At 42.9% G+C, this 16,769-nt stretch overlaps 1 long non-coding RNA gene across 1 annotated transcript in view; it reads left to right on the forward strand.

Moving 5' to 3' along the window:
- Positions 1-316: 316 nt before the first annotated feature.
- Positions 317-16,769, forward strand: part of LOC138283799 (uncharacterized) — a 74,557-nt gene continuing 58,104 nt past the window's right edge. Inside the window, exon 1 of the long non-coding RNA XR_011201306.1 lies at positions 317-395. This is a non-coding gene — a long non-coding RNA (uncharacterized lncRNA). The remainder of the gene's footprint in view (positions 396-16,769) is intronic.

The raw sequence follows: 16,769 nt of genomic DNA on the forward strand, positions 1-16,769 counted from the left end.
GTAATATAAAATCCATATTTGTGCAGCAGTGGACACCTCTCACTCTTGAACCATGTACCACTGAACCTTTTGCACTTCAGCTACTGCTCCAGGTAGAACGTGACATATTTCGCACTGAAGTTGTAGCTTACACGTGTAGTTACATTTTGGAGGCTTTAAAATATAGGCCCATCTCTTAGTTTTCCCTATCCACGTGCGCCGGTCACGACGGAGTGCCTCTTTGCCCCACCTCAGCCCTTGTCTGTGAGCTTTGCAGCTTCGTTGGAGTTTTGCCTCACTCCCTTGCACGTCACCCCTCCCTCCATTGTTTGTCTGAGAGCCATAAGCATGAAGCAGGTTCCCACGTGTGTGGGTGAATCACCTCCAGGCAGCTACCCTGTCGGTTAACTTGAAAGGTTTGATTTTTCGTCAATGTTTCATTGTTGAACATTTACTTTCTAATTGAATAATCTTTCTTCCCAGGGAAGCAGCCTTATCTAACTGGATTCTAGGGTAGGGCGAGAGGTGCATGTGATATATTCATGCAGGTTCCTGTTGAAGGAAAGGTTAAAAAGTAATTCTATATGTATATATACATCATCGTGTTGTTTAACATAACTTTTGAAGTTTGTAACAAAAGTTCTCTCATTTCTTAGCCTTCTGCATCATGATGTGAAACGTGGTCAGCTTTTTTTGTATTTCTGCACTTCTCCACAGTAGGCATTCCTTTTCTGCACAAATCACTTAATTCTATTTGGTTTAACATTTCGTACAATTTGACATGCCCATACATCCTGGTAGGCCATGTGTCGGCTTCAATAATTGGATACAAGCATCCAGATGAAGTCGTTGCCAATTCTTGCAATATGCCGACATGCCACGGACCATATCTCGTAAGCATTTTCAGAGATGGCATGGGGCAGAGGGCATGGTGCGCAAAAGTGCCATGTGTCCAGTGCCCGTGAGTGCGGTATCTGCTTGAAACTGCCCGCTGGCATTTACTACTCCCTCAGGGGTTGCGGGGCATGCCCCACTGATAAATCACACCGTTCACGACTTCCAATTTACATATACGAATGTATGCCCACAGTAACCCCATGACATGGCTGAGGGCACTTGGCGAAGTCGAAGAAAGTCTGTAAAATAAAGAAACTGGTAGAGACAGAAAGAGCGACGGGCACAGGAACAGTCTTGGCTTTAGATGAAAGGCAGGGGAGGGCGCAGGAATTTCTGAAATGCATGTGTGCACGGAGGAGAAGGGGGAAGGGACATCCTGTTCCTGGGTTCTCGACCAATCACTGCTTGGCTCATGGACAAAAGGTCACTCACACACCTTCCTGTATCCAGGCAGAACTCAGCCCGGGGCAGTAGATGTTGCGGCCCTTTGAGGCGTGCAACACATATTCTGACCCTTCTCGCATCGCAGGGGACAGTGTTGTCTCTTTCCACACCACACATCAGTGTGTTATATCGCACAAAACACTCGTTGGAGAGGGCCACACTCGTCAAATGAACACAACTATTTCGCACCACAGTACTACCGTCTGACGCACCTATCTTTTTTGATGTATAGTGGCGCCTCTGTCGCTCAGTCGCCGTCCACAGCGAATGCGTTTTCATGCTTAACTGTTGCCATCTCTGTTTTGATACGCCAAACCATTGGCTCGTTTTATCAGCTATGCCACAAAGAATGCCTCATTTTTTACTGTCTCAAAGGAGACTTTATTTCAGGTGCCTTATTTGGGAATCGGTAGCACCCCTTGAGACATTGTTTCTGCCGTGATGCACATATATCGTTTTTCATCCATGTGCAAATTAATGTCTAATTTGTTTTTCTTGCCGCAGTACGCCTTTTTTAATATTCCGTTGACGTCTAATGTCCACACGGCAGTACCACCTTTCTCATCAATACTGCAGTCCTGATAATGTGCCGATGTCCACATTTCTCTGTGCTATTGAAGTGGTGTTAGTGTGTGAACAATTCCACTTTTAACAGTACTGTTATTGGGTCGGTACCTTAGCAACACCACAAGACAATGTGTGCAATACTTAGAAGTACTGTGGGGCTTTTCTGTGGAGAGCATTAGTTGGGGCATTACAGAGGATGTTGCCAATCCCTTAAACCAAAAAATCCCTGTCCCAGGGAAGTCTATCATACTGAAATGATCATATTCCTTAAGAACATAGGGGCTCAAAGGGGATCCATGCATAACAACTCTTGAGAGGTAGCACAAACCATTTGCGAGCCACTTACATCTATGAAGGTTTAACCCACTTTGAGTAATGAATGCTATGACTCCTTATGTGCCCATATGCCTTGACTTCCCTGGTCATTCTCTCATCTGTACCCGGAGGCTGGCATCTGTAGTTAGCATAGAAGAAATTGCTTACCATGCTTGCTCTGCGCAACACCAATTCCACCGCTGTCACTCTAGTCAGCCAGCAAAGCATCTTCTTTAGCTATAAGTGTTACAAAACACTTATAGGTTTGATTCAAAAGTGTCCATCTTAAAAGTACTGGAGGATTACATTTCAAAACCCTATTGTGGTTAGTTTTGCCAGTATCCTCAAAAATGAAGATAAATCATTTCACAATATGTAAATCAGCAGAGCAATCCAAGGTGTTCATCTTACTCTGCAATGACTGTCTTGATATCTTCCCATCAGTTGCTTAAGGATACATGCACCTTTATATAGAGCTGGTTAGCTCACTTACTGGTATTGGAAACTGTCTATCTGCCCCTGTTTTGCACTTTTTCAGCCAGTGAGGAGAGGCTGTTCTGCAGCTGCAGATCTGCATGAGCTGTAAGAGTCCTGGAAAGTCCTATGAAGACGACCTAGATATGCAGACTTAGCTTGCTTGGCGTCCCCCAGCGCCTACGGTCCATACCATCAGCTCTTGGGAAAGCATGTGCTATACCATCCTTCGCAGTAAGGCAAGCTTCCTCCCTTCCTACTGCATGGACCCAGTACACCTATTTAGCCTTTAGCTGTCTCCGCTGAACACTAATACCCATGAAATGGTGCAATGGTGGACTAATTTCAACACGAAAAGCAAACCAATCTGTGTTGTGGGCATAACTTTTACCTGGTGTCCAAAGCTGTATCCTGTCCTGCATGGTCCACGTGTAGGAGACAGACAAGATAGATACTGACGGAGAGGAAGCTGGGTTATGGGCGGAGCTAGATAAAAAGATGATTTCAATTTATTAGGGCTGGCCCGGTTGCGTACCTCCATTATAATGATTCACTCTCAATTTGCACGGGCCGGGAAGAGCAAGGAGGATGATGGGTTATTTCTTTGGTCACCCATGTAATTCTCTGCTACCCTGTGGAACATGGTTGCACGTGGCTACTATCCAATATTGTACACAGCACAGTACCTGGACTTCTCATCTGTACTGCAATGCTTTATCACTGCAGACATTTGCAGCTGATCTGCGGCAGTACTGTAATGTTTTTGGAACAGAACAGGCACCTCCTAGGGGGAAGCCGGTGCTGCAAGTGCCCGCATTCCTGTCTCCCAGTCCCTGCTCTGAACATCGTACTTTCTGTGTGGTGCGCCTGCTGCGTCTGGCCTGTAGGTGGTGGGCTGTAAGTGGTGCACAGATGAAAGCCAGAGCTCTGTGATGTTCTCCTGAAAGAATTCCGAAGCTGGAAAGCCCCTTCTGCGGCTGCTATTGCAGCCAGCTCCGGGGAGGCGCTGGGAGTGAGTGATTAAATCTCTCCATCAGAAGGCTTTCAATCATTAACTCTCCCGGTCTCTGGGGACAGGGTGCGGGTCACCTGCCAGTTCAGTCACTAATAAACCGGGTCTTCTGTCATTCGAGCCCAACCATGTGATCTGCAGGAAAAAACAATGCTCGGTCCGTTGGCCACTGGCCCCGGCTCGCATTTTTCATGCCCCGAGCTGCTACTTTAATTTCACTTGCTTGACTCATCTGATGTGTTGAAACCACACACAAAAGTCTCCTGCCAGGGATCTCATTGCGGCTGTAGGGGAACGGCCCCGCCCTGCCCCCTCTGCAGGCTTCCTGTGTCCTCTCCCGCAGCTGGGTGGGTCTTTGAGGCAGAACCACTTTCGGTTTCTAGTAGCTACATGAACTGGCTGAGTGCCTAAAATAACATCATCAGCCGGGCAGGAATGCACCGCACCTGCGCTGTCAACAGGAGGTTCTGTGCTATGCGGGTCCGATATCGCTTTTTACGCATTGACACACTGTCATCCTGGGCAAAAAAAGTGAAAATAACTATTTTACTTTAAAAAAAAGATAGTGAATAATACAGCAATTACTCCAACTGCTAAATATGCCCACTATTCAACACGTGTCCCTGTGTGCACCGATTCATCCGCTTGTTAAATAAGCAATGTAATTTTTACGTCTTAAACCTAAAGTCAGTCTGTTTTACAACATCACTACTTCAGATAGTAATGCTTCTTTGGTTTTATTTAGCATTTTGTGAAGTAGCAGCTCAGGGCATCAAAAATGCGAGCCGGAGCCAGATGCATCTACGCGCTGCATTTACACATATAAACTCGTAGTGACCCCCCTGCCCTCCATATATATTACTATAACAACACACTCTTTCTGCCTGTTTCTGTAACAGGCAATTTCTAGCATTAAGTCTGTGTGTGTTTCTAGTCTACTGTAGACACGCTTAGTTGTAATATCCACGTAGTACTATTAACCCTGCAGCAGGTGTAGGTGGTCCCGGGGTGTGAACAGCTCAATACACCCCAGTGAAGGCTGCCTTTTTGCTTCCATACCAGGATGTGCCCTGCGTGCGTTGAGACACTACCCTCCCCCCTTCCTACGTTAGCAGTAGTGCAGGAGCACTACATTAAATTGTTCAAAATCTTATCTCTCAGTAACAAGACACCAAGACAGGCTTGAGATTCCTTAATCAGAATAAACCCGTACGCAACATTTGTAAAATCGGGGATACATAATTGCAGTCCCTTACTGAGGGACACATGATTTAACGTAATGAAGTACGGTACCCAGCCTGTTCAGAGTACTTACTTGCTCATGTTTGGGGATACTACAGAACACACCCATACAATTTCATCGACGTATTAGGTATTCATAGCCTGTACATAACCCCTCTAGCTACCAGACAGAAGTTCAATATGCTCCTTGGCTCCGAACAATAAGAAACCCGTGTTTCAAGACCAGAAAGGCAGCCCGTGGAGCAAGAGATAAAATCAGGGCTGGTGCTAAGTTCCATTCCGCTCGAAACAATCCGAAAAGACAACAAGCAGACGTGTTTGGTAAACAGGCAGCGCCTGGCCCGGGCGACTGGGCTGCGCTGTCGCTTTAATGGAGGCCTCGGTCCCAGACACAGAACGACGGGCGCGCGGCGCATTCCACGGATTCCTTCCTGTTACCTAACCCGCGCGCGAGTGCGCACTGCTTCACTTCCGGCTACGAGCGACGCCCGCGCGCAGCCGCGAGGTGGCAGCAGAGCGCGCGACATCCTGCGCCCGTTTGCCGCAGGCGTTGGTGTGTCCGACGTCTTATTCCGGGCATCCCCCACCCCCACCGTCTCTCCACCATTGTGGCCTCATCCCCAGCATTAATACACTTCTTTTCCGGTCAACAGTATTCGTTGTTTCGGTCCTTTCGAAGCACACTTGCCATTTTTTTAATGGCACCCGTTTATACAAAATTCATTTGCGTAATAAAAAAAAAGGCATAATTAATTATCTGAGAAGTCTGAAAAATGGTCCTTTATGTGCAGGATTGGAATTTCCTTCTTTATTATGCTAGAGAGGTCACGATTGTTCCTGACAGGTGTGGTCATGTCAACTAATGTCATGTATATTTTTTTAGACCAAATTGCATTTTCCTGCTTTTACAATGAAAACAACTACTACATTGGCATGCAAATCCGAATTCAATTAGCTCCATTGTTTTTTTATTCTTGGAGGAATAGATGCTCTTTTTCGTGTCTCTTTAAAGATGCCTTATTTTTTGGTGGAAGTGTTATAACTCCGCAGCTTTTTATTTGCTTTCTTGCATTTATAGTTCTCTCGAGAGTAAAAACAGAACTACAAGAATAAGAACGCTATCAAGAAAAAATAAAGGACTGCATACATTGGCATGGGACATTCAGAAATATGCACAACACACTGCTCAGTTGGGTCACGAGATGAAGATTAGCACTTCCCTTTTACATGCACATTTCTTATCTATACCCCTTTTTAAAACAAGGTGCGGCCCAAAGTCTGCATTTGACTGTGTGACTTCGGAGGAAACAAAAGTGGGATTAATTTCGGGGAGATAATGTATGCTTCTAGGAAACACTTTCTTACAATGCTCCCTTACAGCTAAACGTTGGCTCCTTTTGGTGACCTTTATAATTTCTGATGCATGGAAACAAAAGAGCACTTGCAAACATACGTTTTTAACATCAAGTGCATTAGTATTGATAGTATTCAAGAATTCAGATTCTATGTCAGGACCGGAGGCTCCGATTATGCTTCTCTTTCTACACTTTAATTTTGACAGCAGACAATCAGAAAGTATACACAGAAAAAACTACAAATCCCAAGTGTATCCATAACACGTGATAACCATAGAGGCAGTCCCTCTATATATCGCTATATATCAGGCCTATTAAACACCATCTCATTGGTTTTGCCGAACAGCAGGGATGGGTTGCCCCCTCCGGATCTCAGATAGTCGAAGATCCCTCCCTGTCTGGTGGCTCACAGGCCCTCCATCTGGGCAAGAATCCGCATGCTGCGGACTTTGAGTGTCTTATCAGATCCGTGGCCAGGGATCATGACTATAATGCTTCTGCCACCTCGAAGTTTAAGTCCAAGGAGGATTTGGCTTCCTCTTCCTCTGAGCATTCCTCAGCCCAGGGGGATTATCCCCCCACAAAAATGCAAGAAGACGACGCACCACCAGGATGATTCTACTCCTCTCTTGAACCTGAGGACAATGTACATCCCTGCTCTACTCTATGGTTGTCCCCCGCAGAAGTAGCTGACTATCCCACATTAGGCATGGGTTTGAAGAGGAAGTTCGCTCCAGATTACGTTCTGAGTGCCCAAGACCAGATTTTCCTCTAAGGTGACAGAGACACCTGAACTGAATCCTACTCTTGTCACTTATTTAAAGAAATTTTTAAAGGATCCAAAGAATGGGATTGATCGTGACTGGCGTGTTTGCCAGGACAAACTTCTAGACGTGACTGGTCCATTGACCAAGATTTTGGAGATGGAGTTTCAGGCCAAGGATTCTGGTGACATTATTGTCCCTAATGTTCTGGTTGGTTGGGTACAAAGGGCCCTGTGCTTTCTGGGGAATGCTAATTGTGCAATTATCAATGAACGTCATTGCTCTGTTTTGATAAAGATGGATCCAAAGTTAGCAGACCTGGCTTCTTCGGAGTCAGGTCCTTTGACTCAGGGTTTGCTTTTCGGTTCTCATTTCCTCAAGGAGCTTTCTAAATTTGTGGCAACATATGCCAATTTGGACAAGGCCCAAGGGTCTAGTAAGGAGGTTCTTCGCCCACTTTTTCGTGGGGCCGGATGCTTCAGAGGGCATGACTTCGGCCGTTTCAGCCAACAAGGTCCTCAACAGGGATACTATCACCAGGGGAGAGGTGGTTTCCAGGACTACAGTTCCTCTGTGTCCACCTTCTACCCTTTCGTCCGAGAGCAGGTCGCTCCAGATTCCGCAGATGGAGATCTAGAGGCACTCAATCCTACTCCCAGGACGCAGGATCTACAGGTGAGCCGTCTCTTAAGCTCAGAGGTTGTTTTAGGGGACAGGACGGGGTGTTTTCTGCAAGCTTGGCGCAAAATTACTTGCAACGCTTGGGTCTTGGAAACCATTCAAGGCTTCAAGCTAGAATTTCACAAGTCCCCTTCTCAGACCTCTCTTCCATGTCCAATGTATTTTTCCCTTCAAGATCGCAATTTAATTTCCCCCAAAATTGCATCGCTTTTTGAAAAAAGGCGCTATTGTCAAGACTTCCACTCATCCGAAGGGGTTTCTCAGTTCGGTATTCCTAGTAGACAAAAAGGGAGGTGGCTCTCGGCTCGTGTTGAACCTCTAAGAGTTCAACAGGTGTTTGGTTTATCGGCATTTCAAGATGGAGGGCATCCACTTACTGAGGAATATTCTTCAGGAACGAGACTGGATGGTTTGTTTAGATTTAAAGGATGCTTGCTTGACCATTCCTATTTTTCCTCCCTACCGTCGATTCCTCCAGTTTCTGTGGGAAGACCTTTGTTACGAATACAAGGTCCTTCCTTTCAGCCTCTCATCAGCCCCTTGGTGCTTCACAAAAGTGATGAGGCCGGTGGTAGAGTTCCTATGTGCTCGAGGGTCTGTCTCATACTTTACCTAGACAACATTCTCATTATGGCTCAATGTCCCCCGTCTAGCCCTCGTCCATCTGGAATGGTCCATATCTCTTCTCCAGAGTCTGGGATGCATTATCAAGGCCCAGAAGTCGGTCTTAATTCCGTCTCAGAGGTTGGATTTTCTGGGTTTTCGGGTAGACTCTACTTTAGCTCAGTGGATCCTTCCCCCTCAGAAGATTCATCCGATCAAGAGAGAATTGAGGTTACTGTTGTCCAGACAGGCTGTATCATTGAGAGCGATTGCGTACATGGTGGGCCTGCTCTCTTCCTCCATTCAAGCGATCTTTCCGGGTCCTCTACACTACAGGGCTCTGCAGAGATTGAACAATTTTCATCTTCAGAGATGTCTCAAATATGTGGACCAGATTCCCTTTTCGGAAGAGGCTCGCTTGGAGATGCGTTGGTGGTTAGACCACATGGAGGCTTGGAATGGCAGGGCCATCTTTGGTTCCTCACCAGAGATTGTGATAGAGTCCTACGCCAGTCATTGGGGATGGGGAGCTCATTCCGGGTCTGTTTCCACATGGGGTCGTTGGTCCAAAGCGGAGATGGATCTCCATACCAATTGTCTGGAGCTTCTAGCAAGCTCATTTGCAATCAAGAGCCTGTCTCCTATCAAGACGAATTGTTGTATCCTTCCTCGTATGGACAATATCTCGGCAGTGAGATATGTCGACAAATTGGGGGGGCCAGGTCTCGCATTCTAGTGGAGATTGCCAAGGACTTTTGACATTTTTGTCTGAAACACTGAATTTCAGTGGTAGCAGAGTACCTTACAGGGAGCAGCAATTCTGTTGCGGATTGGCACTCTCGTCACCTTCAGGATTTCAGCAACTGGAGGCTTCATCCTGAGGTCTTTCAAGTTATCCGCTCCCTGTGGGGTCCCTTCTCGGTAGATCTGTTTGCATCCTGCCTCAATTGGCAAATGAAGACATTTTTCAGCTGGAGGCCAGATCCTGAGGCTCTAGCGACAGATGCTTTTCTCCAGAACTGGTCTCAGGGTCTGAGCTATGCGTTTCCTCCCTTCTTGATGATTCCCAGGGTTTGGGCTCAGATCCGTCATCAGCAGGTGGATGTCATTCTAGTGACTCCTCTCTGGAGGCCCCAGGCTTGGTTCCTGGTAGCTCTGGAGTTGAGTTGCGACCTCCCAATATTGATTCCGTTCCGACTCAACCTCCTTCTGGATCCCCTGGGCCTTTCCTCATCCTCTAATTCTCTCGGGGCAGCTGGCCCTAGTGGCTTGGCGTCTTTCAGGGAAAGATGGAGTATCCCAGGATTTTCACAGGAATCTTCCGCCTTCATTGCAGGATCCTGGTCTTCCAGTACCCACAAGAGATAAGCTTCCGCTTGGAAACAATGGTGTACTTGGTGCAGTGCACAGAACGCTGATCCGTCCTCAGTGGATTCCAGTCTGGTCCTAAATTTTTTATCCTCTCTAGCGTCATCTGGTTTGGGTTATAGATCGGTTAATAATTATCTGTCGGCCATTTTGGTGGGTCATTTGCCAGTAGATGGTAAACCTGTGGGGGAATTACCCATAGTTTGTAAGTTTTTGAAGGGCATAAGGTTGGTTAATCCCCCTCGTCCACGTTATTCTACTCTTTGGGATGCGAATATAGTCTTGAGATGTTTGGAGTCTTGGCCGGCTAATAGATTCCTTTCCAAGAAACAGCTTTTGGCTAAACTCACTATGTTATTATGTTTAATCTCTTGCAAACGGGTTTCTGATGTAAGGGCTTTGGATTTGGCTGGTAGAGTTTTTTCTCCTGAAAGAGTAACTTTTTCTATTTCCCGTTGTACTAAGTGTAATTTGAAATCGGTTTCCTATCCTAGTTTTGTAGACAATCCCAAATTGTGTGTAGTACAATGTCTCCGAGCTTATGAGGTAAGTACAGAAGAAGTTTGTTCTGATATGGGGAAACAGTTATTGATTTCATTGATATTTCTAAATTTTGTGCTCATTCCACTAGAGCGGCCATGGCCTCAAAATCTTTTGCCTAGGGTTCTTGATTAGAAGACATTTTAAGAGCTGCTGATTGGTTATCTGAATCTACATTCAAATCATTTTATTATAAACCTATTGTGGCTATTGCATCGGTAGTGGTGGGTCAGCTTTAAACAAGTATAATCGGAGCCTCCGGTCCTGACATAGAATTAAAACAATTCTAGCATTCGCGTTAAGAATTTTTCAATTCTTTTAAGGACACGGAGGTGAGGATTATCCCACCTGCACTGTTAAAGTTGTGATTGGTTTATTCTTTTATAATTGTGTTTACTGTATTTCAGTGCTTTACCCTCCCTGTTACTACCTATAGGATTATGTTTTTTCCTGGTTCAGTTTTATGGTTTGTTTCTTTTATCCCCCTGCAGGTACTAAGGACAAATGATTCTGGTGTGTCTCCAGCGCATTATTCTGGGGATGTGGATGGATGTTGGATTTCGTTCCTCTTCTTTTTCCGAGTTGGTCTTTTTGGTATCTCGTCTACGGGACGTTTGATGTCCTTTCAGCTTGTGTATTATGGACTCGAATAGACTTTTTTTGTGTTTGTTCGAGCAAAGAAAGAGTAGTTGTTTAATGAGTGTCAGCGTTATATAGGGGGACTGCCTTCATGGTTATCACGTGTTATGGATACACTTGGGATATGTAGTTTTTTTCTGTCTGTACTTTCTGATTGTCTGCTGTCAAAATTAAAGTGAAGAAAGAGAAGCATAATCCTCGCCTCCATGTTCTTAATAGAATTGAAAAATTCTTAACGTGAATGCTAGAAAATGTTTTATTCCCAGGTTAACTGAGGGCAGTCAGTCAGTCATAACTTTATTGCGTAAATACTTAAAATCATTGCAAAATTGGCATACACAAGAGTAAAATAAAGACAAAACCAGAGGGAGTATATATAAAGTGTGCAATCAAAGTGCATACAATCATAACAAATAATCTTCTACCCATGGTAAAGCAAGATAAAGTCAAATCATCTACTAGCATTGTATAAAATAACAATACAATGCACTAATATCGAGAGCTGTCAAATTGCAGTATAAATGTTAACTGAGCAAAAAAAACACAGCCAATTATTGCAAAAAGGAGGTATTACATAATTTGGAAATATTTTCATTGCAGTTCTGGGGTTCATTATCCTTTTTATTATCTGTCAAATAAAGTCAATAATTATTATTATCAGAAGTAGTAGTAAAACAGCAGCAATATAGTTTTTACATAGGTCTGATGAACAGGTTTGTATCTATAAAGAGCTCTACTATTTAAAATGGTATTTATCTCATAAATGTAGAAATCAGTAGCAATCCATAGGTGAATATGTCGTTTTCCCTGTTCAGTGAACTAATTTCTCCCTCTTTAGCCTGTTTTTCAATTTTGCCAAATATAATACGTTTCCTAAGACCAAAAGTAGAAATCTGGTATTTTTCAGGCTTTCCAACATTTGAGAATATTTCCACTGCTCCTCAGTATTCCAGTGTGTAATGCAAATTAATACTTGAAAGAAATCTCTGCGCTCACATTTGGGGTAGAAAAGAAACCAACAGCCATACTCCTAGAAGTTCAGTGATTAGGGCGCTACATAGCCAGTTTAATTTCATTATATTTAATATTTTCTGTATCAAAGTTATGTGCCACCTTTCTCAGGCTCTGATAGCCTATTGGTGTACATTAATTATTGGGAACATAAGCATAAGAAGGCATTATTATTTGGGAAGCTCAAATGAAGATCTGGCAAGCTGAGCAAGAGCACTTTGAACATATGGGTCGCAGTTTCACAAAATGCAGGCTGTGCCAGCGTGGTATGAAAGTAAAACAGCATCATTAGAAATGTGTTGCCTTTGTTGTTAAACATGCAGGTAGCCCAAGGTTGCTAAAGTGATAACCGTTAAAACGATTAAAAAAAACATTTTTGTATTGTGTATCATCACATTTTCTAAATATGTAACTTAAAAAATAGATTATGAAATGTGCTGTGTTTGGCATATCTGAATTATAAATCTGAGACTAGCATTATATATTTTATTTCTCAATTTCGTGTGTATTCACAAATCGTATGCTCTTAAAGAGACGAGCTACTGTCTGCAAATGTCCATTTTATCTGCCCCTTCTTTCTTTTATTTAACATGTTTTATTATAAATCGAGATAGTCGTTATTTTTGTGTTTTGGGAAAGGGAATCAATCTTGATATACGTTTCAAGGGCACATGTTGTAGTTTCTCTATTTACATTACCTTGATTTGTGGAAAAACACCATAAGTAACGGAGTAACGGTGATGAAGCAGAAAAAGAAAGACTAACAAATATTCATATATCATGTAACAAAATCGTATAAGACAATGTGATTTTAGCAAAGAAAATAAATGTATGTCGAAAAATGTGCCCACGAAGTCGATCGCCATTAGTATAAACAAGCTTAATTAATCATGAAGAATCGAAAATGTAGTAATCTGTCATAATTGCAGATGTATTTTATGATTTTCTTGTTAAAACTGTTATATGCTTAGCTTAAATTTATCAGAGGCTTTGGCCTAGTTGCCTGGTCTCAATTTTAACTGCATAGTTTTCATTTGTATAACAAAGACGTGTTTTAAACCTTCAAAGCTGTATATTTCCAGTAGAATGACTAATACACTTATCTCAAAAGTTGCGTGCTAGGCAAGTTTCATCCCCTTTGAAGCAAGGTCAGTTTCTGCAGGTGCAGACAATAAAGACATTGATGCAGAATTAATTGGCAACTTTGTTGCTACTTGTGTTCCAAAGCTCCAAGGACACCTTATGCGTAGGTGAACATTAAGAGAAGGACACTATTCATTGGTTAAAGAGAAATCACCCCATGGACCCTCCAATGGAAGACCCTGAAGAATTTGGAACGTTTCTTACTTAAGCCCACCGGACCAAGAGAAGCCAGCCATTTTCTTTGATGCCATTTTGAAGCCAGATTCGAGAAGCCATTTTGATGCTTTTTCTCTATCCCAGAGAGAGAGAGAGAGACTTTAAAGGATTCTCACCCTAGAGACTTTAACTTTAACTTTACCCCGTCTTGCCCATACGATAACCTTTGCCCCTGTATTCCTTGCTGCTGCAGGGAAAACTTGCCTTAAAACTTTGCCCCCTTGAAGTCTGCCCCATACTGATCGAACCAGTACCTGAAGGACAAAGACTTACCTTGAATGCTGATTAAATTTGGTAATTATGAAAGGATAAATGTATTATGCATTGTATTTTTCTTCTTAGGTACCAACTGCTTATTTTGACAGAGCCCAAGCTAGAAGTTTTCTAAATTTATGTTGACTAAATTCATTTTGCATGAAGCCCCACATGCCAATGCTAATCAGAGTTTAGTTGAGGTATTCATTTGATGCACCGGGCTGAATTGAAATCTTGTTATGCTGACTGATGTATGCAATTAGTCAAATTCAGGTACTCTTATCAGTGATTTGCATTGCTATAACTGAGTGCATTATAATCCAAATTTTGCGTAGATTGCGTTTCTTCTGTCGCTATGGACAACTAGTAATGTTCGTATATGTGTATCATTAGATTTTAAGACTTACTTACATTGTGTTAGCTTTGTTAATATTGGGAAATAAACTCATTAACTTTTAATAAACAGGTGTGGTTATTCATGACTGAAAGGTCATGGTGTGTCTAATTACTGACTTTCTGTTTAACTAATTTGTTGATTGATTACTAATCGAGTACTGGTTATTGATTATAAATGATTATTGATTATTGATTTGAGGGATCCGACAATTCTTTGGATGAGGAGAACTCAACCCGGTCAAAAGGTTCACCGACCTCCGGCGTGTCCAAGTATAAGTAATCTATAAGGACTGGACGCACTATCAGTAAATGGTAGCAGAGTTTGATGGTTTGGCCCTTTGGGACCCCATCCGAACAATAGACGGATTCGAGTTAGAATTTTCTTTAATAAAACAAGTTGGAGAGATGATGATGCCCTAAATCCCCAATGACTTTCCTGGAATCTCAGAGCTTGCGAATGGAGGAAATGAAGGTGTGAAAATGTCACAGCTTTTCTAGTGACGGTATTAGTGAAGTTAGGGTTTTGCGCTTGCATAGCTTATTGCCGCAGATAACTTGTGAAGTTTGTGAGGATTTTTAGGGGGGTTACGAACTCCAATTAAAATTTTAGAGGAGTGATACTCCAAAGTGTGAGAGTAGGGAAGTCGTCGAACTTCATATGAGTGTAGCACTTTGTGGAGGAAAAATTGTCCACGTGGTTGTTGATGTTGAGACGGGCCCTGCAAGGTCAAGAGACTCCGAAGTATGTTGAAAAGTGTATGAGACACTTGGTTGATGTTGTAATTTGTTCGGTTTCATAGGTTGATCGGGCGTGGTCAACAAGTCAGTACGAATATTGAGGAATGAAAGAAAATGTTTGACTTTGAGATTTGACGAATTCTAAGGTGCACTAGAATAGTTCATTGATTAGTTGAGAGTAAAGTTTGCAGGTCAAATTTTGCTTGCGAAAGTGATAAACCGAGAAAGATGGAATAACTGCCGAGGCTAGTGAAAAATCCCTAAGGTTTCTGAAGCGATTGTATTACCTTTCCTGTAGTAAACCGACAGATTTGTTTTCTTCTTTTTGATTAGTGCTCGCGATATATTGCAGAAATTAGTTTTGAGTGAAGCTGAATGAAGGAGGACAAGCCGCAAGACTTTGTCAGCCGCAGTGTGTGAGTGTGACGTCACTAGGAGCCGCGCTGGGATAGGTTGGTTGGTGAGAAGGGTCGCGCACGGATTGGACGCAGTCCGGGAAGCGCAATTGGTGGTGAAAGGCAAGCGAAGAGTATTCCGGGAATTAAAGTCACTTATTGATTACATTTTTTTTTAGAAAAATAAAAGACGGAAAGATGAAATTTTTCAAAGCTTTTAAGAGTGCCTTGAGGGGAGATGTATATATTAAAGCAAATGTAGGAGAAGAAACACTGCCTGAGGGTACACCAGCTAACATCGTAATTGAAGAAAAGGGTGTCGCACCATTTCTTTGGTTAAAACAATGGTGCAAATTAACAGAAAAACATGGAAGTGTAGCGTTTCCCATCCATGGGACGTTTAATTTAAGAATCTTGGAGAATTTAAGATTTGCGCTATATGACATGAAAATACCTCCAAGACCAGCACAGTTTGAAGCATTAGCAATTTGGGAACAAATGGCTAGAAAGCAACTACAGAAGAAATTTGAGACAAGGGTGAGAAAAGCAGAAAAGACACTAGCGGATGCTAGATGGGATAGTACTCAAAAGGTTTGGAGATCAGACATATTGCATGGAATTAAATTGTTTCCAGCAATTACTGACGAAGAAGAGATGGAAGGAAAGAAAGCTACCCATAAAACAGACAGGAGTCAGTCCAGAGATAGAGAAAACAAGAGAAACTCGAAAAGGTCAGACGAATCAGACGATGAGGAGTTCATTCTGCATTTGCTAAATGACCGTCCACCACCATATGTGGAAAACGAAAATGGGCCAAGCACTAGTACTGCCCCTCCAGAACCAATACAGGGTACTGTAGCTCCGAATTTGAGAATATTGCAGAGGCAAAGTAGTCCCGATATGCCTTTTACACCAGAAATACCACAAGTTCAGAGAATATATCCTGACATGACTAAACTGAAACCTGTTAATGATTATCAGCCACAGGTCCAAAGACGCTTTTATGATGAGCATAATTTGGAAACGACTTCTAATTTAATGGTGCAGGGAGGACAGAATTACCAAAGACCGACATTGATTCAAACCGAACCAACACAAATTTTGATGCCTCAAAAGCAGATGCAAGAAATGCCAAAGTACATTCAAACAGCAGAGACACAGTTAGACATGCCAGCAATGATGAACCATAATGTGGGAATTAACATGCCACAGAATTTGGGTAACAGACAGAATCCGGACGCAATATCTTTGCCTATCACTGTAGGTCCGCCAGTACCATTATATATACAGGGAAAGCCAAGTGTATGCGATCAAGGGGTAATGACACAAAACGAGACAGGAAGGAGATACATAGAAAATACTCATGAAACGACTCCCGTAGGAACACTGTCAAATAGATCTGGGTCTTTGTTGGAATTTAGTCCAATTCCAATTTGTGTTCCGTCAACAGTGGTAAGGTCAAATCCACCACTAATAGTACAGTTAACTTCAAAAACAGAAACATTACAGAAACCATCAGTAGCAGTAGACGTAGATGCCACATTAATGGGACTAAATGCACAACAGTTAACACAATGGTTGAACAGTCTGAATTCCCCACAGAGTACACCCAAGGGGAAAGGAGAAGAATATTTGAATCAAATAAGATTGGGCATGGAAGAAGGTGAACTCGTAGATGGAACGATGGGTCTGAACAGGTTAGAATCATACACAGAGGAAGAGCTGAGATACATTT

Source organism: Pleurodeles waltl, chromosome 3_1, assembly GCF_031143425.1.
Source record: "Pleurodeles waltl isolate 20211129_DDA chromosome 3_1, aPleWal1.hap1.20221129, whole genome shotgun sequence".
NCBI classification, from domain to species: domain Eukaryota; kingdom Metazoa; phylum Chordata; class Amphibia; order Caudata; family Salamandridae; genus Pleurodeles; species Pleurodeles waltl.